General features: G+C 49.6%; 1 long non-coding RNA gene and 1 pseudogene across 1 annotated transcript; both read left to right on the forward strand.

Moving 5' to 3' along the window:
- LOC134433311 (zinc finger protein 418-like) overlaps positions 1-25,070 on the forward strand; it is a 301,701-nt pseudogene that overhangs the window by 585 nt on the left and 276,046 nt on the right.
- On the forward strand, positions 3,344-17,673 carry LOC134433322 (uncharacterized). Its single transcript, XR_010031546.1, has 2 exons — positions 3,344-14,404; positions 15,352-17,673. It is a non-coding gene; the product is annotated as an uncharacterized LOC134433322 (long non-coding RNA).

Below are 25,070 nucleotides of genomic sequence, written 5' to 3' on the forward strand. Positions count from 1 at the left end.
CCCCAGCAACTGGGACAGGGAGGAACCCCCGAACACCAAAGGGGAGGGACCAGGGAGAGGCAACTTCTCTGAGGCTTTTTCAGGGCTGAATCTTGGTGTTTGGGAGGGCTTTCTGGAGCCTAGGTGTCCGGTGACTTGTACAGATGGACTTGGGCAGAGGGACCATCAAACTCACCGTGTGTTGGGGAAGATGAAACAGGGAAGCCTTATAAATATGATTGTCTGGCAAAAGAATTTGGGAATATAGAAACTATAAGCAAGATTGAGATGAAAGCAAGCTTTGGGAAACATTAGTTAGTGGACAACTGGAAACCAATGGTGTGGCCCGACTGAAGGTAATCCCCTTTTGATGAAGCAATTCCCTCTGCTTGCAGCCTGATCCAAGGGTCAGAGCAGACCCTACTAGCTTAGCACAAGGGGTCCAAAGTGTAGTTTTTAGGGCTTAAAATGTAACACAGTGTGGTGATGTAATGCTTCTTAAAGGCTGTATGTAAATGCTATAGGATTTGTATCTTGTACTAGATTGGTTAGTGAGAAATAGAATATTCAACACAGAAAATAATTTATTGTATTGTAACGGGAACCTTACTCTCTTACGCTCTTACCCTCTTCCTATCTCACCCTCTCATGCTCTCTACCCCTCTTTTCTGTCGGGCCTGCTCCAAGCTGTGGCTGGCAGCTCCAAGAAGGGCCCTGCACCCAGGCCCTTTGCAATAAACTGCAAGTTCCTTGACCTGGCTTCAGAGATCTCTCGTCTCCGTCTGTCTCGACCTTGCTACCCCCCGACACTCCTACAAACGTGCTCATGGCTTGTTTTCCCCAACCCAGGATTTCCCATTGCCAACCCCTGGGAGGTGGCGAGGAAGAGGAAGATGCCCCGGGACACTGAGGCAGGTGAGGAGGAAGTCAGTGCCCTTTTGCCCCTCTGTGCCACTCCATCTCCCAGCCCAGCACGGCCCCGGCTGCAGCACAGCCCTGGGGAGATCTCCTTGCCCTTGCCTGTGGCACGGAGGCAAATCCCATCCTGTCCTTGTCCTTCCTCCCCCAGAGCAGGAGCTGAGTGTGGAGAGCAGGGAGGACAAATGCCCGCGGCAGAACCTGGTGGCAGAGGCCGTTTTGAGCGGCTCCACAGCACAGGAAGCCAACGGGGAGGAAAAGCCCCGGAGATGTCGCACGAGGAGGGGCTGCAAACGCAGCTGGCGGGGATCTGAGGGGGAAAGAGCCAGCCTGGGCCGGGAAGGTGGCCAGGGATGGAGCCAGAGTTCGGAGCTGGTGCTCCATGAGCAGCTCCATGATGGGGAGAAGCCCCACACGTGCGTGGAGTGTGGGAAGAGCTTCAGGTGGAACTGCAGGCTGATCCAGCACCAGAGGACCCACACTGGGGAACGGCCCTATGCATGTGGAGAGTGTGGGAAGAGCTTCAGGAGGAGCTCCAACCCTATCGTCCATCAGAGGTTCCACAATGGGGAATGGCCCTATGAGTGTGGGGAGTGTGGGAAGAGCTTCAGATGGAGCTCCCAACTGATCACGCACCAGAGGATCCACACTGGGGAGAAGCCCTATGAGTGTGGGGACTGTGGAAAGAGGTTCAACCAGAGCTCCCACCTTATCCTGCATCAGAGGATCCACACAGGGGAGAGACCCTATGAGTGTGGGGAGTGTGGAAAGAGCTTCAGCTGCAGGTCTGACCTGACCAAGCACCAGAGGACCCACACTGGGGAGAGGCTCTACGACTGTGGGGAGTGTGGGAAGAGGTTTCTGACCAGCTCCAATCTCCTCCGCCACTATCAGAGTCACACAGAGAAGAGGCCCTTCCAGTGCCCTGACTGCAGGAAGGGGTTCAGGGACAACTCCACCCTCATGAAGCACCGGCGCATCCACACTGGGGAGAGGCCCTACGAGTGTGATAGATGCAGGAAGAGGTTTCAGACCAGCTCCCATCTCCTCCGGCACTATTGGATTCACAGAGAGGAGAGGCCCTTCCAATGCCCTGAATGCGGGAAGGGATTCAGGGACAACTGCACCCTCATCAGACACCGGCGCATCCACACTGGGGAGAGGCCCTATGAGTGTCCCCAGTGTGGGAAGAGCTTCTCACAGCGCTCTCACTTGAACAAACACCAACGGAGGCACCACTAAGGGAAGCCCTGCGAGTGCCCCAAGTGTGGGAAGAGCTTCGTGTGCTGCTCCAGCTCCATCCCCCACTGGAGGAGGCACTTTGGGCACAGCCCTGGTCACTCACATTCCCTGTGATCCATGTTGGCAACACACCTGGCTGCTTCTCGTTTTGGTTTGACCTTAATTTTCTTCTGCTTCATCTTCATCCCTTAAAATCAGCCAAAACTGGGTTAAATGAAATAAATTGATCAAAGATAGCTAAAGTCCCAAAATTTCAGAGGTTTTTAGGGGGAATTGATGGCTTGGGGACAATATTCTGGTGGATTTGTGCAGTCTGTGAGGGGAGATTTTACACAGTCTTCTCCATCTGTTTGCACTCCAAAAGCCAAGAGACTCATCTCAAAAATATTGAATCCCATGCCAAACAACTGAATTTAAGTCATACAGGCTTAATCTGACTTCAAAATGCCTTGTTCCCACACTAAAAAACTCAACCCCATGACAAACTCACACCATTCCACAGCTACCAGAGTGAGATGGGGTTGGAGGAGATTGGGAGAAGTGGGATCCCAATTTGGAGCGGTGGGATGGGGATTGTGTGGGGCTGGCTGGGTGGGATATATTTGATAGTAAATCAGACTTTCAGAGTTAGTGTTTTCTGTCCCATTCATTTTCAGTCAGTTGCAGTTCTGTTTGCAGAGTGCTGCCTTCTCAGCTGATTGTGTTTGTGTCCTCCTTTCTCTCCTGCCTCTCTTTGCCTGCTCTGTTTCTCTCTCAGTGCCTCTCTTGAGCCATGGCAGCTGCCACCAAAGACCCTGCCCTGATTTAATTCCCAGTGCAGGAGCTACAACAGCCATGGGTGAAGTTCTGAAGGCTGGCAGTGAAATGTCACTGTAGGATCTTGCTCCACTTGGCTTTCAGCCCCTTCTTAAGAGCTTTGCCTTCAAGGGCAAGAACATCTTTTCCTGGCTGGGAACTGGAATTCCAGACCCTTGGAGTGTGTGCCATGCAGGACCATACAGACTGGGGTGTTGCCTTCTCAAGGCGTGGCGACCTCGTTTTAGTCCGGCACGGTGGCCCAAAGCCCAGGGTCACTCGGTCCATGTGCTCCCAGGGTCACTCGGTCCATGCTCTGGAATTCCAGTTCCCAGCCAGGAAAAGATGTTCTTGCCCTTGAAGGCAAAGCTCTTAAGAAGGGGCTGAAAGCCAAGTGGAGCAAGATCCTACAGTGACGTTTCACTGCCAGCCTTCAGAACTTCACCCATGTCCACCATGTCCAATGTGGTGGACAGCAAATGGCGTTTATTGAGGGGTCACAGGGATCCTTTATAGCTTGGACAGTGAGTGTCATTTCCTTCTGCTCATGTCCGGCTGGGTGTGGCTAGGCACGGAGCAAAGGTTTGACTACAGGGGTGGGGGGATGTCCTGACTGACCATACAGCCCGATTTCTTCTGCACGCAGATCCCTGGCTCTCCACATTTCCCCCCTCCCTCATTATTAGTAAAAATCATATAAAGTTATAAAATGTAGAGGTTACAAAATTTCATGGGTTAGTAAAATTAGTATAAAATTGTAAGTGTGTTAGTATCTGGCACACCTTAAAGTAATTGTTGGCGCTCGAGAAACATAATGTTAACAGTTTCTAAACACCTTTTAGCGAATAGCACCAGTTTGTTTAATATGCAAGGCCCGAAGATTAGGGTTAGTAAGATCATAGTGAGTGGGCCTATTAGGGTAGAAATCAGGGTGGTGAGCCATGGGGACCGGTTGAACCACGACTCGAACCAGCCCTTTTTAGCCTCTGTCCATTTTTCTTAGGTTTAGTCAGTTCCTCAGTTCAGCCATGGAGTCTCTGACGACTCCGGTGTGGTCTGCATAAAAGCAGCATTCCTCTCTCAAGGCAGCACACAGGCCTCCTTGCTGCATGAACAAGCGGTCCAGTCCTTGCCTGTTTTGGAGGACAACCTCTGAGAGCGAGGAAAGGGATTTTTCTAGGGAAGAGATGGATTTCTCGATCCTTTGTAAGTCCTCGTCAACAGTCATCTGCAGTTGTGCCAGTCCTTGATGTTGCATTGCAAGGGCCGAGATGCCTGTGGCAGCGCCAGTAGCTCCTAAACCGAGGAGCATTGTGATGGTGATGCCTGCTATCACATCTCGTTTGTGGAGCCGGTCGGGTTCCTCGAACAAGCGGTACACCTCTTCTTCCTGGCGATACAGGACTCTGTGGACAATTAGAACTTGGACACAAAAGTCAGTAGAATGATCGAATTTGTCAAGGAGTACACATGGGCTTACCCCGGATCGTTGACAGACCCACATTCCCGATGCAGCTGGGATCACCCACTGGAACTTCCCTCCCTTAAGTTTGATGAATTCCCGGCAGACGTTGCCCATCTGCTTTGCCAAGGTTGCATTGCCAAAGCATTTGCCTTGGCCCATAACCTGACTTAGGGTAATGCCTCTCCGGGGGGTGTCCCATCTGCATTGGCGTGGATTGTCTGACTTTGAGAAGATGAATGGGAGATCGAGGGCAACACCTTCGTAAAAAGGGGGTTGTGCATCATAGCATAACCAGCATGACTCTGTGGAGTTCGGGTTGGATTGGTTTAACGATAAGAAGGTAGCATTTAACCCGCTTAAGAATGGAATGGAGAGGGTTGGTTTGGCTAAAATAACCAGCATGACTCTGTGGAGTTCAGGTTGGATTGGTTTAACGATAAGAAGGTAGCATTTAACATGCTTAAGAATGGAATGGAGAGGGTTGGTTTGGCTAAAGGATCAGATGGGGAAGTAAGTTTTGGCATCTGTGTTTTGCGGCTAGAACTACCGTTAACTGCGATCCCCTTCCTGGGTCTACTCATTGCTAGAACCGGATTGGGTCTGACTGATTGGGATATTGGAGCTGCGAGTCTGATAATTTCTATGTTCACCCAGATGTGGCGAGAGAGATGAACAAACGCTGTCCACACTTTGCCCGTGGCCCAGCCATCATGGGTCGGCTGCAGGATTGTCATTATATAGCCTCTGCAGGTGTGCTGTTTCCTGTCTTGGGGCGAAAGCACATGCTCCTCCATATAAAATTTTGGTTTGAGGCAGCCGTGGGGAGTGTACTTAATTTGCAGGAACTTATCAGGCTGTTGTGGTTTCCATCTATTGCTTGTCACAATAGTTTCACACCCCCAATATCCACAATGTCCATACCCTGGGTAATTACAATAACTTTTTCCTGGGTTGGAAGCAGGGCACCAGTAGGTCTGAAATAATGTCGTCTCCTGAAATTTGGGGTGCCCTGTATGCGAGGGAAAAATGTCTTTTAGCCTGAACTCGAAAGATGGGGTGTTGGCTGTAACAATTTCTTTGATGACCCCCTCACCTGAGAGATGGCATAGAACCCACCTGAATGGCTGGTGAGGGTAATGTATCTGCCTGTCCTCCGCCTACTAACCTTAGAAACAAGATCACACAGATACCGTTGCTGCTTTGATTTTGATGGTGTGAGCTTCTCAGGTGATGTCGGGCTGCTTGGTAGTCTCTCTCTCTTTCCCAGTATATGGGGCATATGGGTTGTGGGGGCATCCAATGATCCAGTCCTGCAAACAAAGTCTCACAATTCTCATGAGTTTCACTTTGAAGGTCTGGTTTAATAGATTTGAGCAGACACCATTTGATGTCCCCATCTTTTTTAACGGCCGCATATCCCCGCCCCATGAGCACTAATCTCCAACCTTGTTCCCACTCCCCTGGTTCATTTTTGATCACAACCCGTGGGCCTTCCTCTAGTGCTCGAGTAGCCCAGTGTCTCTGGGCAGGACTGTTGTTTCGTCCCCCCTAGGGAATTGATTTAACGCTAGCAGCACAGTTGCTAGTATGCGCGCCTGGTCACTCGGGGGAATGGCATTGGTGAAGCCTTCTGTCTTTGCTAGTACTTCCAGCTTAGTTTTCAGAGTCTGGTTTCCTCTTTCAACGATGGCTTGTCTGGTGCTGTTGTATGGGATGCCATGTACCAAGGCGATGTTCCATTTTGAGACGAATGCTTGGACCGTCTTTGAGATGAAGTTTGAGCCGTTGTCTGTTTTGATTTGTTTTGGAACCCCAAGCCATGCCATGGCTGTTAGCCAATGTTGGATGGTCGCTTTGGAACCGGTCTTGAGATGCTGTGTGGCCACAATCATGCCGCTGTACGTATCTATGGTAACTGCAAGCCACGCTCGGGGTCTCAACAGAGGGCATTGGGTGAAGTCTGTTTGCCATATTTCTGAGGCTTTGAGGCCTCTGGGGTTGACGCCACTTGACCACAGTGGCGACTTCTGACAGTGGGGGCATGTGGCGACAATGTGCTTTGCGTCCGCGGTAGAAATCCCGCACCTTTTTGCAAGTGCTTTATCTCCGATGTGAAGGGATTCGTGCAACTGACAAGCTTCTTTCAGTGTCCATACGCCTTTTGCGGCGGTGTCAGCCTTGTCGTTGCCAATTTGGTAGAATCCTTTGATCGGGTCATGGCTGTTGATGTGGATGACTGATATGGTGCCTTTCCATGAATAGAGTGCTTCCTCCAGCATCATTGCCACAGTGGACACTGACACACCTGGTCCGGACATGGCTAGGCAGAGCTTAGCCACAAATATGGAATCAGTCACAATGTTTAGGTGTTCTTCTGGGAACAGGCCGCATGCTAGCACTACGGCTGCTGCTTCAAGCTGTTGGGCCGAAAGCGTGGGGTCGGTTGTCTTGACACATTGCCACTGTTCTCCTGACTGCCATACTGCCGCTGCGGTGGAGGTCTGCGATGATGCATCCGTGAAGATGGTTGGTCCTGCCCATGGTCGGTCGATTACCTTTGGTGCAGGTCGATGTCGATGACCGTGAGCAGCCGAGTCCAAGGGGGTTTTTCCTTGGACTCGGCTGTAGCAAATCTCTCCTCCAAAGCCTGCAAGGGCCATGGCTAGATATTCAGATATTGTTGTTGACTGCGCGGAGAGCTGTTTGCAGAAAGGCAAGTATATCTTTGAAGGTTCGATGCCCAGATGTCTTAGGGCGAGTTTCCTGCCTTTCATGATGAGGCTGCTGAGGCACTCGACTCCCGGGGAAAAGGCACATGACAGTTTCCCCAAGACCACCCATAGTATTGGTTGGGCCTTGTCGGGGGGTCCTTGGGCTAAGGGTCCCGCTCCCCCCTTTTTTGTAAAGTGGACATACAGATCGACTGGTGCACTTGAATCCCATCTGGTGAGCATGCTCTCTGACATCTGGCGTTCAATGAAGTTGAGCGAGCTTATCGCTTCCGGTGTCAGGGTTTTCTGCTCCCATGGGTTCTTTCCTTTCAAGAGGTCATTTAGAGGGTCCATGACCTCAGGAGGAATCAGGACGATGTTGCGGAGCCACTGTAAGGACCCTACCAGCTGCTGCACGTCGTGGAGTGTCTTGATGTGTCGGCGGGTTTTCATCTGGGGAGGAGTTATGTAGGAGCTTGTGATTCCCACTCCTAGGAAGGTCACGCACGGTCCCTTTTTTATTTTTGCACTCACTACCTCAAAGCCATTTGTCTTTAAGGTCTCGGAGATGGTTGATACCAGCTGGTCTACTTGTCTCGTGGATGATGCGGCGATCAGGATGTCGTCCATGTACTGCATGATGGTCACAGTCGGACTGCTCTGCCAGACTGGTGCTAGCGCTCGGTCCACTGTGATCTGGCAGATGGTGGGAGAGTTGACCATTCCTTGGGGTAACATTCTCCACTGGAAGTGTAGGTTGGGCCGCTGGCTATTTGGAAAGGCGATGGAAAAGGCGAACCACTCCTTGTTGTCTTCGTGCAGGGGAATAGAAAAGAAGCAGTCTTTGATGTCGAGCACTGCACAGGGTTGTCCTCTCGGTATCATCGAGTTCATGGGCAGTGAAGTTTGTATGGGGCCCATAGGCTGGATTCTCTGGTTCACTTCCCGCAGGTCGTGCAGGAGATGAAAGCCTTCACCAGACCGATTAGGTATTACGAAGATCGGGGTGTTCCATGGACTCATGGAGGGTTCTATATGATTCTTGTGTAACTCACGGCTAGCTCAATGAGAGCAGTTATTCGAGGCGTTGACAAGGGCTGGATCCCCACCGGATCGACTGATTTCCAAGTCAGCTTGATGGGCAATGGCGGGTATGTGACAGTGGCCCTTAGAATAAATTTGTCACCCTAACGTCCAGCAGGGCTAGGGCATCCCTCCCCAACAAGGGTGGGCAATCTGACATAACATATGTAGTGAGGGTGATAGTTCTTCCTGGTCCTCTTTCGGTGCAGAGGGTTATTGCTACTGGTTGGGTGCATTTGTGGGCTCGGGACAGCCCTCCAACTCCGCCCACCATGGGGGCTTCTTCTAGCTTCCATTGTAGAGGCCAGTGTATGTCTGGGATGACAGTGACATCTGATCCTGTGTCCACCCAAAAGGGAAGGCAGATGGCCGAGTCATCGGAGCTGTTGTGGAGATGACACGCTGCCCACACGATCAGTGGGTGCTTGCCCACCTTCGCGGTGAAGGCCACCCATGGGTCTCATTCCCATGCTTTCATGGCCAAAGCCACCCAGGGGCCTCGCCCCCAGGGAGCTGTTCTTGGTATTCCTGAGGTGCAGATGGGTTTGATTGAGCCATTGGTTGGGCGACGAAGTTGGTAATTTCTTGAGGGGGTGGTGGGCATGGAAGCCCTGTGCCCCATTGAGGGTTGTTGTAGCTGGGCCGCTTCATGTTCCAGGTGGGAGGAGGCTGGGTACAGCCCAGCTGCCCTCTCCCTCTCCCATTTCCCTGAGGCCTGGATCTGCATTCCTTAGCTAAATGGCCCTTCCTTCCACATGCCCAGCATGGTCCCCTAAGTTTCCCCTGGCGTGGTGGAGCAGCTGCTGGTTGGCGTCCTGACTGGGGGCAGTTTACTGCTACGTGGCCTGCCTGGCCACACTTGAAGCATGCCATCACACTGGTTATTGCAGTGTGAACTGCTGCTTGGATGGGAGCTAGGTGTTCTTCCTTTGCAACGTGTCTGATCATGGTAGCAATATTGGACCCAGGTGGCAGTGATCTTAAGATGTCTTTGGTGGCTGAGTTGCATTGCTGGCGTAGGCAGTCTGCTAGCACAGGACCCTTCGCCTCTGAGGGTAATGCAGAGGAATCTAATGCTGCCTGAAGGCGGCCCACAAACTGAGTGAAGCTCTCACGCTCACTCTGCTTTACAGTAGACCATGGCGATGGTTTGGCTATTACTTTGGAAGCAACACAGATGGCTTCTCGGGCAGCACGGGTTGTTGTCATAACCTCATGGGCCCGCAGGCCCTCAGCCTGTGCCTGGGGGGTGATCATAGTGGGGTCTGTGCCCATTAGCCTCTGTATGCTGGAGCCGTGCAGTGGGTGGTCTGCCGCTGTTACTAAGGCTAGCTGCTTTACACAGTTGTCCTCCCATTCCTGTTTAAAAACGATCATCCTCGCCCCATCAAAAATCAGCCTGCAAGTCTGTTTGATATCAAAGGGAAGCGTATCATCACTTCCAAAAACGCTGTCAGTGAGTGTGAAAACCATGGTGGAATTAATCCCCCTGTCTGCAATCGCTTTAATAATTGCCTGTACATCTTTTGGGTTTACCGGGGAGTAGGTTCTTTGGTTTCCGCCTGCCCCCCCGCCACGGACCGGGAACACCAGCGTGGCAGATGGAGCCCACTCTGCACAAGCCATTTTTATTTTCCGCCAGTCTGTAAGCAGGGTTCGATCTTTCTCTGATATCCCCTTAACCCACGCAGGAGCGCTGTGGCTAGTGATCTTATATGCCACTACTCTCTTTTTTTTAAAACCCGAATCCATGTCGGAATCCTCTGACCATCTTTCAAGCCCATCGCGGCTCGAGTCCAAGTCCGAGCCGGAAGTCGACTGGCCGGACATTTCCGGGCTGCTGTGCTGTTTTCTTGGGCTCCGACCCTTCTTGCGGGGATCGGGCGTTCCCTCCCCCTGGGCTCCCCCCGCCTCCTGCTGGGGGAGGTCCTTGCCCTATAAGGACCTAATGTGAATTGAGCGCTCTGATTGGTCTTACGCTCCTTCTTAGGGGCCACCCCTCCTCCCCGCTCGCCCATGCTTGCGCTGTTCATCGAGCCTTCTGCATTTCTGCCCCCCATGTCTTCATTCCAGCCCTGGTCACGCGCTCCGGCGCCATTTTCAAATGCATATGGCGGGGGTGCCTTTTTATCAACCGCTTCGGGGTCTGATATTATAGCAGCATTCCGTGCCTCCTCTGCTAGCCCCTGCCAAAATGCCTGTGCGTGCTCCCCCCCTTCTGATGGTGAGTCCGGTCGCTGAGGGGGTTCCGGCGTTCACGCCTCTGCGGTTTGTGTCACTGCCCCTACCCCCAACTGTGGCGTGGCTAATAAACAAGTTCATGTGGCTTTCCAGGTTTCTTGCTCTTTCCGAGCTTTTTGCAAAGCCTGGATAACTCTGCCCCATGATTTGAGGGCTTTCCCTGAGCCTGAGGACATGGTTTCCTCGGCCAGAGCCTTTGTGCAATTATCTCAGATCTCCGAATTGAGAATGTCTACTGGGCTTTCTATAGCCCCAAGCTTAATCAGTCTCGGTATTGCAAGACATAGATCTTTAAGCTTACACTCGATACCCCACTGCGTGTGGATCTGACTTACGACCTTCGCGATAGCGTCCATGCTCCCCGCTGGTCCGGGGGCGTCCCCCCCGCTGCACTAGGCCAGTTGTGCAGCCGCCGGTCCCTCGTCCAGGCGATCCCCGAACCCCGGGTGCTGATTGGTCCCGAGGTTTTGGCACCACTGGGGTCGTGTGGACTGGGATCCCACAGACTGGGACTGCACAGACTGGGACCATATGGATCAGGACCATACAGACTGGGGTCATGTGGGCTGGGATTGTATGGGTTGGGATTGTATGGGTTGGGATTGTACAGGCTGGGATCACGTGGACCAGGATTTCATGGGCTAGGACCATAAGCATTAGGAGCAGAGATTGGGATCATCCAAACTGGACCATATGGACCGGGATGGCTGCACTGGATCAATGTGAACCAAGGGGGTCCCGCCCTGCCCAGGGGTCCCTCCCCATCCTGCCCGGGGTTGCAGCCAAAGCTTCCCGGGATGAACACAGAGGTTCAGGAGGGATCCCAGTGCCAATCCCATTTCTGATCCCATTTCTGATCCTGGTGCCAGTCTCAGTGTGAACCTGGCACTGATCCCGGTCCCAGTTCCAACCTCGGTCTCTGTCTCAGTCCCGGAGCACTCCCAGTGCTGATTCTGGTTCTCATGTCAATCTTAATCGCAGAGCGGTGCCGGTCCTAGTCTCAGTCTCGGTCTCAGAGCAGTTCTGGAGCCAGTGCTGCTACTGGTGCTGGTCTTGGTCCCGGAGTGCTCCCAGTGCCAATCTCAGTCTCGGTCCTGGTCCCAGAGAACTGCCGGTCTCAGTGCTGGTTCGGTCTCAGTCCTAGAGCGCTCCCGGTCTCGGTCCTGATCCCGGTCCCAGAGCAGTCCCGGTGCGGGTGGCGGGTTCCAGTCTCGGTCCTGATCCCAGTCCTGGAGCGCTGCCGGAGCCATTCCCAGTTCCAAAGTGCTCCTGGTGCCGGTCCCAGTGTCAGGCTTGGTCCCAGTCTTGGTCCCAGTGCGAGTTCTGGTGCTGGTTCTGGTCAGGGTCTCGGTCCTAGTCTCGGTGCTGGTCCTGTAGCGCTGCCAATCTCAGTTCCAGTGTTGGTCTCAGTCTTGCTGCTGGTGCTGGTTCTGCTGCTGGGTTTGGTCTTGTTCCCGAGAATTTAGGTCCATTTGAGTGATTTTAGGCCAAACTGGGCAGGTTTAGGGTGGGTTTCAGATCCCTTGCAAGGATTTGAACCCTTTTGGGTGGATCTTAGGCCCCTTTGGCTGATTTTAGGCCAAATCTGGTGGGTTTTAGGGTGGATTTTAGATCCCTTTGGCTGATTTTAGGCCCATATGGGTGGATTTTAGTCCTCTTTGGGTAATTTTATCTTTTAGGTCCCTATGTGTAATAGATGGCTAATGAGATGATTGGCTCTCACAATTAAGGGATGAATACTGTATGAATATTAAGAGAAGCTTTATTGATGTGTGATTATGTTATTGCAGTCTGTTGTTTAGATGTCCTCGGTTCTCCCCACAGTCCCCTTTCCCCCTATTGTTGCCATCAGACAGCCTGAGCCATTCAGGACAGGTGGAAAGAAGGCGAGTACAAAAACTTATTCCTGGGGAGGGGGCGTGGCATGACAGCACCTGACCTTCCAATGAAGCTGCAGGAAAGCAGAGTCCACCAATAAACAGCAAAGAAGAGTTGACTGACAGACTATGGGAGGGGCCAGGGTTGGCTGATGCAATCCCTGGGGTATAAAAGGTGAAGCATCCATCTTGAGGATGGGCCAGGCATGTGGTAGGCAGCCACGAGGGAAGCTCCCAGGCCTGTTCTTCCTTATTTAGTCCATTTGTTGTCATTTTTGGTAAGGTTGAATAAAACTTTTAAAATTTTGAAAGTCAGCAGTCATTTCTCACAGTAACCATGGGTTCCTTTACTGGAGTTTGGTGCACAGGAGAAACATCAACCATATGTTCTGAAGAGGTCAAAATGACACAAAATTTTACTGGCAAAGTACAGAAAATCAAGAAACTTTGGGAAAAGATATACTAAAACATGCAATTCATGTACCGGGAAACGTTTAATCACTTCAGTTGTTGAGGTATCAAAAAATGTTCCATATCAAGAGCATTAGAAGGAGAAGACAGAGAGACAGGGGGACAGAAGCTCTATAGAAAGAAATGCACATGGCTACACACTGCTGGGGTTCCAGTGTGGGTGAGACACAAACCACAGCACGGAGCCCTTGGGACACATCAAGGCCCCTCTGGAACAAAGAAACCATTGCTGACAGTCCAGAAACTCATGGAACCAAGGGAACCTTGTGACAATGCAGATCCAAGGACACCACAGTGGCACTATTGAACCTCATGGGAGCAAAGAGACCATTGTGACACTCTGGTGCCTCACGGAATCAGGGGGACCAATTGTGAAACTCAGGCCCCCTATGCAACCAAGGGCCACGGATGAAGCTGTGGGGCCCATGGAACCAAGGAGCCGTTGTGACACAGCGGGGCCATGGGGAGCCGAGGGGCCATGGTGACATTCCAAGTGCCAAGCCGTTGTGACACAGCGGGGCCATGGGAAGCCAAGGGGCCATTGTGACACTGCAGAAGAAAGGAGAACACTGTGACACTCCAGGGACTCCTGGAATCAAGGAGACCCTTGGGACACTGTGGGGCCCCATGGAACCAAGGGGACAGGGAGCAGGTGTGGCTGGTTTGGCTTCCCGGGGGCTGCTGGACAGGTCTGGCTGACCTTGGCATGTCAAGGGCTGCTCCTCATCTGCCCCTGAAGGACTGGGGCTCTGGGCTCTCCTTCCTATGGGAGAGAACTGTCCTTATCATCCTCCAGGGCCCTATGGCCAAAACTGGGATTCCTTCTCCAAATTCCCTTACATGCAAAGATTGTTCCCCGATGAAATCTGCCAGGAGAGACAGATCTGGCTGCCTTGGCTATCTGGGGCCACCTCTCATCTGTTGGAGAATTTTGCTCAGACATGGCTTGAAGGAAAAAAGGCCATGAAAATATACAGCTGATGGAAAAGTAAAAGGCTGCTGTGAGGAGCAAATTCTCAAAGCCTGTTTCTGTAAACAACAAAGTTCTCAGGCACATTTCTGTAAACAACAAAGTTCTCAGGCACATTTCTGTAAACAACAAAGTTCTCAGGCTGTTTTTTCATAACAGGTAAATATCTTGTCCTTGGATAAGTTTTGGGAAAGCAAAAGTGACAAACATGAAGGCCTTGAGAACCGTTCATATCAGGGTGAGAAAACAAATCTTGGTTTCAATAACAAACCACAGGTATTGAAAACAAAAGGAGGGGTTAATGTGTAATCTGTAACCTATGATGAGCTTGGGTTTTGCAATATGTATGAGCCTAATTAACACTGTTATAAAATGTGCATGATGAATGAATAAATCGGAGTTCGATCCTGATCAGAGGATGGGTTGTCTCCCTTCGCTTTCTACAAATAGTCACACCCGATCGTGATACGGCAATGCACCACGAAGGAGCGAAGAAACAGGTCAGGTCCTAGCAGCGGGACGGCAGTAAACGCGACAAAATGGATAAAAAAGAAGCTGAGATGCGTTGTGCCTTGGGTGTCGTACAGGCGAGCCCAACTGATACGTGCTGCACGGACCTTGAAGAGGCTGGAATCAGCGCTGACGATTTTAGGTATGGAAAGGCAAGCAGCATATGACTTATTTATTGCTTTTTTGCAGAAAAGGCAGGTTAAGGGGGTAGATTTGCAAAAGGATTTACAAGGACTTTTGGCTGACGGCTATGCTAGAGGTGTTTTCCTCAATCCCCATACGGTTCACGAGTTAATGGAATGGCATACATTCGGTGATTTATTGTGGGAGGCTACTTTAGATGGTGATAAAACTGCCAAGAAGTTAGGTAAATATGGTGGGTTGTTCACAATGAATTACTGCAGTTTCAGGCCACAAAAGAGGCTGCCCAGCAGGCTAACGCCGCTCATGGGTGTAATAAAGGATACGATCCGGACAGGGGATTACCCTTGGCCTCTGCAATGAGGACGCTTTTATTACCTGCTTCGCTGCCCTCTTCAGCAAGCCAGGCTACACAGAGCGCTTCTGAGGCTCCCGCACCCTCTGAACAACAGCAGCCATGGCCGAGACCCCCCGATCAGCTTCCGAAAATCAATCATCTGATCCCTGGGGCAGAAAACGAACTAGCGGGGGCTATTGTAATGGAAGCTGGCCTGGGCTGCGCTTGCCACGCTATGAATAAGCGGGAGGGGGAGCTTATCAGCGCTGCTACCCAGCTGGCTTGTCCTGTTGTATCCACAGCCCAGGAGGGAGGCAGCATGCAGGCTACTATTACAGATTTTGATTTGAAATTGCTGTCTCAACTGAGATCTACTGTTAGTCAGTTTGAAGTGAAAAGTGAGCCAGCCAAACAGATGTTCGATTATATTTTTGATGCCAACCTTCTCCTTCTGGAGAATGATTGTCATGAGATAACTAAATTGATCTTATCTCAGCCCCAGCAATTCTTATCTAATGCTCATTGGCAAGGGCTTGTAAATAAATGCATAGCACAATTAGGGCTAGGGACCTCTCAGAATCAGGTGTTAGCTGCTCATGCACTTCTTCAAGTGCCAGTTGCATCGGCACCAGCAAATAGAAGAGGCCGCATGAAATGTTACCGATGTGGAGGCATGGGTCACAAGCACCGGGAATGGCAGGCTGCAGAACTCTGGTGCCGGAGATGCCGTTCGGACACTCATAATACGAGCGCTTGCAGACGGAAATCGGGAAACTTCCCCGGGAGTACGAACCGCAGTGACCAGGCACCAACAGAAGTCGTCGCTGCAGCATCAGCACCCTCTCCTGTCTCCAACCCAACACCACAGGGAGCCGCTGCGGGGGGAGCGGAGCCACTGCGGGAGGAGTGACCCGCACCGCCACGGCTGCAGCGCGGACAGAGCGCGCACCGCACCCAGCGCGGGGGGGTTCGCCTGCTCCAACACAAGCGGCGGGGGACCAGAGCGCTTTTCCAGCGCCAGCGCTTGTCTCTCCACCCCACAGCTGGCAAAGAGCTTCGGTTTTAGACCTAGCAGCCGTGGTGGATGTGACTCTTGTCAACAAAAGGAAAAGATCCCTACTGCAATTGGGAAACCAGTGATAATAAACAAGCGACACCAAGGAGCATTAGAATCCAGACGTTCCTCGCCTAGCCGATTTGGCTCAGCATCCGTTATGCTGTCAGAATCACCTGCAGTAACATAGACTTTAACATCAGAGGCACACATGGCTCGGTCGGTGGAACAATCAAACTCTGAAATTGTATTTTGAAAAATTTAAAAATGTTAAAGATGTGTGGAAGCGATTGTATGGGTGAGATGTAGTGAGTGTGCTTTTTATGTTCTTTGAGATTTGCTTGGATGTGATAGATGTAAAGGCAAACACTGAATTCAAAAGAATTTTTCCACAGGTATACCTTAAAAACAAACTCCTTGTGTTTAAGTGCATTCAAGTGTAAAAATGCTATAGCAAACATATGAAGAAAGTTGTTTCATCCTAGTATTTTAGAATCAGGCCTGTAAGTAAGTTATAGTAAATGCTATATTCTATTTTTATAGTAAGTTTTATTTGTTATTAAGTAGTTTAAGTTAAATTATCTATTAAGTGTTATTAAGTTTAAGTTAAGTTAGATTCTGTTAAGTTTAAATTATATTAGGTTTAAGTTATGTAGAATTTAAAGTCAGTTGATTTTTGTTAAAGTTTTGTTAGATTTAAGTAATTTTACATGTAAGTTCTGTTGATTTGAAAATAAGTCTGTTAAGTTTAAATATTTTAAGTTCTTTAAGTTTAAGTGCTGTTAAGTTTGAATGATGTTAGATAGATTTATGCTAGGTGTTTATTTTATGATCTGCATTTGTTGGGACTATATGTTATGGCGCATACTACTTTCCCACCACTCCAAAGCAACAAAAGGACTGAGAATTGCTCAGCTGGTACCATTTGAGCCAAATGACTAAAGGATTACAGACTGTAATAGGACAAGAGAGGGGGGAAAATGGTTTTGAATCCACTGGAGGACTTACCTTACTGACTTTGAATTTTTCTGAGAGACCCAAGAAAAGAGTGGAAGTGGAATTTCAAGGACAGAAAGGATCAACTTCAAGCTTGTTGGACACTGGGGTCGATTCCAGCATTATTAGCCCTAGCTGTTCGCCTCCTCTCCGGGTTCGCATGAATGAAAACAGCTAACAGCCTTCTTTTCTTAGTCCAATTACCACCTACTGTGCAATGCCTGATAAGGCAGGACATTATGGCTCAGCTGGGGGTGGTTTTAACCCGTTGGGGTAAAAGCCATTGTTCGGACCGTGGCTGGGGAACCTTATAGAGATACTAAGTGTGCTTATAATGCTTTTACTTGTTTTACCTTGTATTTTTAGTTGTATTCAAGATATGGTCAGTAGAATGATAGAAAAAACCCTGGCAAACTAGCCTCCTTGTGCAAAAATGAAAAACGGGGAATTTGTTGGAGAATTTTGCTCAGACATGGCTTGAAGGGAAAAAGGCCATGAAAATATACAGCTGATGGAAAAGTAAAAGGCAGCTGTGAGGAGCAAATTCTCAAAGCCTGTTTCTGTAAACAACAAAGTTCTCAGGCACATTTCTGTAAACAACAAAGTTCTCAGGCTGTTTTTTCATAACAGGTAAATATCTTGTCCTTGGATAAGTTTTGGAAAAGCAAAAGTGACAAACATGAAGGCCTTGAGAACCGTTCATATCAGGGTGAGAAAACAAATCTTGGTTTCAATAACAAACCACAGGTATTGAAAACAAAAGGAGGGGTTAATGTGTAAATCTGTAACCGATGATGAGCTTGGGTTTTGCAATATGTATGAGCTTAATTAACACTGTTATAAAATGTGCATGATGGATGAATAAATCGGAGTTCGATGCTGATCAGTGGATGGGTCATCTACCTTCGCTTTCAACACTCATCTGCCTTTGAAACACTGGGACCATCTGCTTTTCTTTCTTATGGGAATAAAACATCCATCTCGACCAGGCACTCATGGCCAAAATTGGGCAACTGCCTCTGGAATTCCCTATATCCAAGGATAGCTCCCAGACAAAAGCTGCCAGGACTGATGAGTCTGGCTGGCCTAGGCTTGCTGAGGTCTGGCCCTCATCTGCTTCTGAAACACTGGGGCTCTCTGCTTTCCTTCCTAGTAAAAAGAACTCTACTTCCTGTCCAGGTGCCCGCAGCCAAACTGAGATTCCACCTCGAAAATGCCCAATGTCCAAGGAAAGCCCCTAGACAAAAGATGCCAGGAGAGACAGGTCTGGCTGGCTTGGCCTGAGGGTGGCCACCTCTCATCTTCTTCCATAACACCTGGACTTTGTGCTTTACTTTCCTATGGGAAAAAAACACCCATCTTGACCATGGCCAAAATTGGGATTCCACCTCCATGGAACCAAGGGGATCATTGTGGCCCCACTAGAGCCCATAGAACCAAGGGGATCATTGTGGCCCCACTAGAGCCCATGGGACCAAGGGGATCATTGTGGCACCCCTGGAGCCAATGGAACCAAGGGGATCATTGTGGCCCCACTAGAGCCCATGGGACTAAGGGGATCATTGTGGCATCACTGGAGCCAATGGAACCAAGGGGCCTTGGTGGCACAGAGGGGCTCCATGGACCCAGAGACCATTATGGCTCTGTGTGGCCTGATGGAGCCTTGGAGACCATTGTGACCCTTCAGGGCCTCATGTCCCCAAGGGGGCATTATGACACCTCAGGGCCTCATGGACACAAGGGACCATTGGGACACTGTGGGGCCCCATGGAACCCAGGGAACATGGAACAGCTCTGGCTGGCTTGGCCTCCCAGGGGCCACCTGACAGCTCTGGCTGATCTTGGGATGTCAAGGGCTGCCTCTCATCAGCTCCTGGAGCACTGGGGCTCCATGCTTTCCTTGCTATGGAAAAGAACTGTCTGACTTTTCAGATGCCCTATGCCAAAATTGGTACTCTCCCTAAAAAAATTCCTATTTGCAATGGTATCTCACAAAACAAAATAAAATCTGCCAGCTCTGGCTGGCCTTGGCCTCTGATGGTCACATCTCATCTGCCCCTGAAACACAGAGTCTCTGTTCCTCCATTCCTATGGAAAAGAACCAGGCTTCTTGTCCAGGGACCATGGCCAAAATTAGAATTTGGCCTCCCAAATTCTGAGCAATCCAAGGATTGCTCCCAGACAAAAATAGCCAGGACAGACAGGTCAGGCTGGTCCTGTCCTCTGGTGATTTACTTAGACTATGAGCTGAATGTTTTCATTTGGAAACACCTTGGAGAGGGCCCAGAGGTGTCCCAAGGAGGGGTTTAGAGGCTTTGGGCACATGAGCACTGTATAGGGACAAAGGAGCTCTGTGCTCAGTGGGGTGGAGACTGAGCACAGTGGAGCAGAGCCATGAGAGTGTTTAAAGAGCAATTTCAGGGATGGTGGATCCTTTTGACATATTGGAAAACAGCCAGAGAGATAAAGAATTAATGCCAAGGGCAGCTGGGGAGGCCCAGACTGGCACCAGGAGAAAGGAATTTCCCTGGCAGGGCAGGGCTGTGGTGCAGCATGTCCCCAGCAGGAGCCTGGAGCAGCCCAAGGCTTTGTGTGAGCAGGCAGGGGCAGGCAGGAGGCAGAGCTGTCAGCAAAGGAAGGGCCCAGCCAGGAGGGGCAGCCGGGGGATGCCAACAGCCTGCAGGGACAGAGGCGCAGAGCAGGGACACTGTGGCATAGCCTGGGTTGCACAGGGCACAGGGATGGGCAGCAGCTGCAAGACAGCCCTGCCAGAGCCAACTTGGGCAGCACTTTGGCCATGGCTGCTGGGCCTGGGCCTGAGGCCATGAGGGGACAAGTGACCCTTGCAGGGCTGGGGCCTCATTGCCTCCTCGTCCCTGCTGAGCAGTCTGGCAGGGGCCGCACCATGCTCCTGCCCTTGCCATTGCACATCCCCACATGCCAGTGCCCATCCCGGGAAGATCCCTGAGCAAGGAGGGAGGGAGAGGATCTGCCTGGTCAGGGTCTGGGGCTCAGGCCTTGGCCCTTTGAATCCCTCAAACACATCCAGGTGTGCTCAGCACCAGAGACTCCTTTGCCTTGCTTGTCCCCAGCTGTCATCACTGCCTCCAGTGTTCTGCTCCAACTGGAACCTGGGGACAATTTCATGTGAGTCCTGTCCCTCAGTGAGACCCATTAGAAGTAAATGAAACTTTAGACTTCACATGTGAGTTTGAGTTCTTCAGAAGTTTATTGAGCCCACTCTGAAGCACTGGGTCCGATACACAGAGCACCAAAGCCCCAGAGGCTCATTAAAGTCCCTGTGCTGTGTCTGTGCTGCTGAGCTGGGCCGGTCTCCTCGTCCAGAGGCAGCTCCTGGCAAGGGCAGTGCTGCAGAGAGACAGCTCTGGCCAGGAGCAGCTCCTGTGCACAGCCCAGCAGGGCTGGGGCACTGCCAGGGCCCCTCAGGGACACGAGCAGGGCACAGACAGAGCTCACAGGGGCTCAGCACTGGCAGGGGCTGTGGGATGGCCCCGAGGGGGCTGTGTCATAGCAGCACCTCTGGGGCTGTGTCACAGCGGCACAGAGCAGCTGTGATATCAGCAAGGGGCTGTGTGACAGCACTGAGGGGGCTGTGACATGACAGAGCTAGCTGTGACATCATAGAAGGCGGCTCTGTGACATCACAATGTAGGTTGTGACATAGAGTATGATATCACAGAGCAGCTGTGTGATGTCACAGAGAAGGCTGTGACATCACAGGGTGACTGTGACATCACAAATCTGCTCTGTGACATCACACAGCAGCTGAATGACATCATATGGAGGCTGTGTGACATAACAGAGTGGTTGTGTGACATCATAGGAGGCTGTGTGACATCACAGATGGCTGTGTGACATCACAGGGGCTGTGTGACATCACAGGGGCTGTGTGAGGTCACTGGGGAGGTCACTCTGCCCCGGCCACCTTTACAGCTCCCCCCAGAGCAGTCCAACCCTTCTCGTGCACAGTGGGGTTCCCTGTCCCCCCAGGTCCCCCCAGGTCCCCCCAGCCCCGGCCCCGCTGCCTCCCCCAGAGTATGTTCCATGAGATCGACCCCAGAGCCTGACATGGGGACAGGGGGCTGGGGCCCTGAGGGTGGCACAGGGGCACAAGGACCCCCCGGCAGCGTCCCCGTGTCCCGCAGGGCCAGAGCCTGGGCCAGGGCTCCTTCACCCTTTTACGAACGAGGGGCTGAGAGTGCTGACAAAATCCCCAGCAAGGGATCAGCAAAAACCAGATTTAATATTAAGGGACAGCAGCACAAAGTTCCTTGGCAAGAGTCACTCTGCTCTTCCTGGACACTTCAGGCACTCCAAGGAAACAAAGCAACAACAAAACCAAACAAAATCCAGGCAGTCAAACCAGAAATGAACCAAAAACAAGCCTGCCTTGACTGATACCTTAGACTTCAGCATTTAGGAAAAGAACAGCACTTGACAGTATTTAACCTTACTTATCCCTTATGATTAATGATTTCACAGTGGAATAACAACCAACAACATTCAACTTAGCTTATAACTTATATTAAACTTAACAATTTAGCAAAACATTACTTAGCAGCATTCAACTCAGCTTACTGCTTGTGACCCACCCTTACTTACAGGCCTGACTGACTCAGCTATCCTGATGCCAGCAATTAATTTACGCTGCAAACAGGAAGGGACTGCTATGAGGATTGTCTTGAGCTGTTTTATTTTTTGGCATCAGTCTCATTACATGATTATGATAATGGGAAGATGCTAACAGTTCACAAATCTAAGAAGCAGGCTGGAAAACTTAATGTTGCAGCATACTTTATAACCTTCTTAGCCAATTACATGAAGCAAAAGCATATTTACAGTAGTTCTATCCAATCACCGTAAGCACACGTAGCTTTGGTTAAAACAATACTTACTTATTTTGAATACAATACCTGTTTGTGAAGCACAATGCATAGAGCCTTATTCATAAGCTTAACCTTCTTAATATCTTGCTAGATAAACTTTTTGCAACTTAGAAAGCTTATACAGGCACTAATGCACAGCTTTATTGTTCTATTCTCAAGTCTTTTCAACAGCTTAAATAATTTTTCTGCTGGTTTAGCACTGTTCACAATTCTGCGTTATCTGAGGCCTGTCTTCTGCAATTTTCCCAAAGCCTTCTGATTTTATGGATTCCCACAATTCCCCCTCTCTATTCACCCAAAAAGAAACTTTCATAATCGTGTCGTTTATTACTTGTGTTTTATAGCCCTACTATAATATTTTTCTTACTAACTGCTTAAGACCTGTTCTTGCTGGCACTAAGCATTGCTGTATTACAACACAGCAATTTAATGCTGTGAAGGCTTAGTGGAAAGGGTATAAATCACATCTGACAATAGTTACATTCATTGTTCAAAAAACTCTTGTCGATTCTAACGTCTTAATTCAAAATCCTCTTCTATTTCTATACCTTCATCTACTATCTCCGTGAGATTTCGAGCACTTTCTGTGATTTTACTTGTTAATTCTCTCTCCTGTATGGCAAAAACTTCTCTGACCTTTTTTGTTCATCATTCGTTGCACACACTGAAGTATGCAGGGGATTACTATCAATATCACCACCAAAACACCCAATACATAAAGACCTATCTTGCAAAGTTGCCTTAGCTAAGGTGCAAAGCTCCATTCTTGGAACAAATTATCTAACCAGGACCCATCATCTTCTTTAATTTGGGCTGTCAAATCTTTCAGTTTTTGTATGCTTTTGTGAATGGATTCAGAATGATCGGACAAATTCATACAACACAATCCTTCAAATTCTTCACAACCATGTCCTTGTGCAAGTAAAACAAAATCAATTGCTGCTCTATTTTGAAGGGTAGCATGTCTAACACTATGTGGACATCGGTCAACATGTCACTAATTGCAGAGGATGTGGCATTAACTTGTTTGCTCAGCCAGCATCCAACTCCATCTATTTTTTTCAATGCCATTGCTGAAGCCAGTTGGGGTAAAAACAAACTTGCTGAAACTCTTTTCGCAGCCTTCTAAAGCATGAAATCACTTCTACAGTTCTCATCATAATGATGAGCAGATCTTGTTCTCTTTTGGTTTTTTTTCATGACCTCTTTGGCTGTGGGCACAATTATAGTGAGCATCTCAATGCTACAAGGGCCACCTTTGAGGTGTGATGGACTGCCCTGCCAAGCCCTATCTCTACAAATGAACCAATATCTCTTGGGCAATTTTTGTGAATATTGGTCAGCCTCAGAAAGCACATCTCAACTGTTTGAAGAATTACACCAAAACCTTAAGTTTCTATATGCAAAATAATGAGGAGTAACATTGTATTTGGAGGATCACCTTTTTGCCAACTACTAGCTGTGAAGGTAAAGCAAAAATCTATTGTTAAAGAACTAAGGATTTCTAATTCTTGGGGTTCAGATGATGCTCTGGGAAGTTTTTTGGCCCAAACGTTCCAATTCAATGCAGGATTGTTCCCATTGTCAATTTCACCTGGCTCACCATTGGATTGCTTTTTTTTTTGACCAAAGGCAACTCTTTTACTGGCACACCGACCAGACAGGTTGAGAAAAGTTTTTCTGATTCTGAATTAGACAAACATATAGTATCTGAGCTGGCTGACTTGGCTAAGGTCACCTAAATGTTTGTTTTCGGTTGTTCCACAGGCAAATCTGCATGACAAAAAACAATTAAAACCCACCAACACCAACATACAATTTGATTTTGCTCCATCTTTTTCATGAGCTACGTTTTGGCAAAATCCTCACATATATACTAATTTTAAAACTTTGCTTTTAGCCTTAAGAGAAGATTTGATTTTGAAAATCCAATAGAGAGGATCTGTAACCTAATAAAAACAAAAACTTACACTTTTGCCAAAAATCAGCTCCATGAAACAAACATTTGACATACAATTGACACACTTATAAATAGCATTAATGCAAAATCAGAGTTTGCAGGTTCCACCGATGCACAAGGAACGTCAGGTGTGACCTGGGATCCCTCTGTTCGGCTCACGTCTGCGTACTTGCTTCCTTGGTTCTGGACTCATCAACACGTTCTGGGGTGCGATATGGTTTGATGTTTTTGGCATGGACCCACTTAATTCCTGCACCTGTAGAAACAGAAGCATACTATTTGCCCCAGGTTATTAATCGAAAAGGACTTTCAATTTGTCCAGTCTCAGGGTTTCAAATTAAAACAGGAGGATTTTCTTTCAGTTTTGCCTGTGTGTTATTTGGAAAATGCCTAAAAATCAGTGGATCAGGTTCTGCAACCAAACTGTTTAAAAATAAAAACATAGAAAGCTTTGTTCAGCCTCATCTGTGGTGTTACCTCTACTCCCCCTCTCTGTTGATCTAGAATGTGTTTTAATGTCTGATGTGCTCTCTCAATAATTGCTTGGCTTGTGGGAGAGTGAAGAATACTAAAGATGTGACAAGCACTCTATTATTTTAGAAATGTGACCAATTTCTGATATATATATGCAGGATGATATATATATCATCCCAAAGCCTTCTGATTTTATACATTCCCACACTATCCAAGGCACTCAAACCCCTCAAAGAGCAGCATTTCTGCCACATTTCCCCAGCACAGGCACTCCTGTGTGCACACAGACACAAAGAGTCAGTGCAAGACACCTGTGAGCAATTCCCCTGAGGGCAGGAAATGCTCTCTGTGGATCCTTTGGCATTTCCCCAGCAGGCAAAGGGCTGAGTCTGGAGGAGTGGGGGGATCGGCCCAGGCTCCGTCGTGTTTTGGGATCCCCAAGTGCAGCAAACAGGAGAGTTCCCAGCTGGGAGAGGCCCCACTCAGAGGAAGTTGCTGGCCCAGGAGAGCTCCAAGAGCTCCTTTTGGAGCACTGTGTGCAGGGCCCCAAGAGACGGGCTTCAGTCCCAGCAATGGTTCATCCTGGCCGCACTTGGCACCAACAGCTTTCTTTGGCAGTGTGAGAACAGGGATGTTATGCTGCTGAGGGAACACAAAGAGCACCCAGGGCTGCTCCTACAGGAACCAGGTGCTGGTTGGGCAGCAGCAGTGGCTGGAGCAGACAGTGTTTGTGATGAGCTGCAGAGGAGCTGAGCCCAGGGGCTGTTGGCCAAGGCCGAGGCCCAAGGAGCATTTCTCAGCTGGCAGTGGTGGCCTGAGAAGGGGAGGGGGGAATGCAGCAGCACAGGGCCATAGAACCAAGGGACCATTGTGACCCTGTGGGGCCCTGTGAGACCAAGGGACCATTGTGACACTGTGCAGCCCTGCGAGACCAAGGGA

The sequence above is a fragment of the Melospiza melodia genome, unplaced genomic scaffold (assembly GCF_035770615.1).
Source record: "Melospiza melodia melodia isolate bMelMel2 unplaced genomic scaffold, bMelMel2.pri scaffold_18, whole genome shotgun sequence".
NCBI lineage: Eukaryota > Metazoa > Chordata > Aves > Passeriformes > Passerellidae > Melospiza > Melospiza melodia.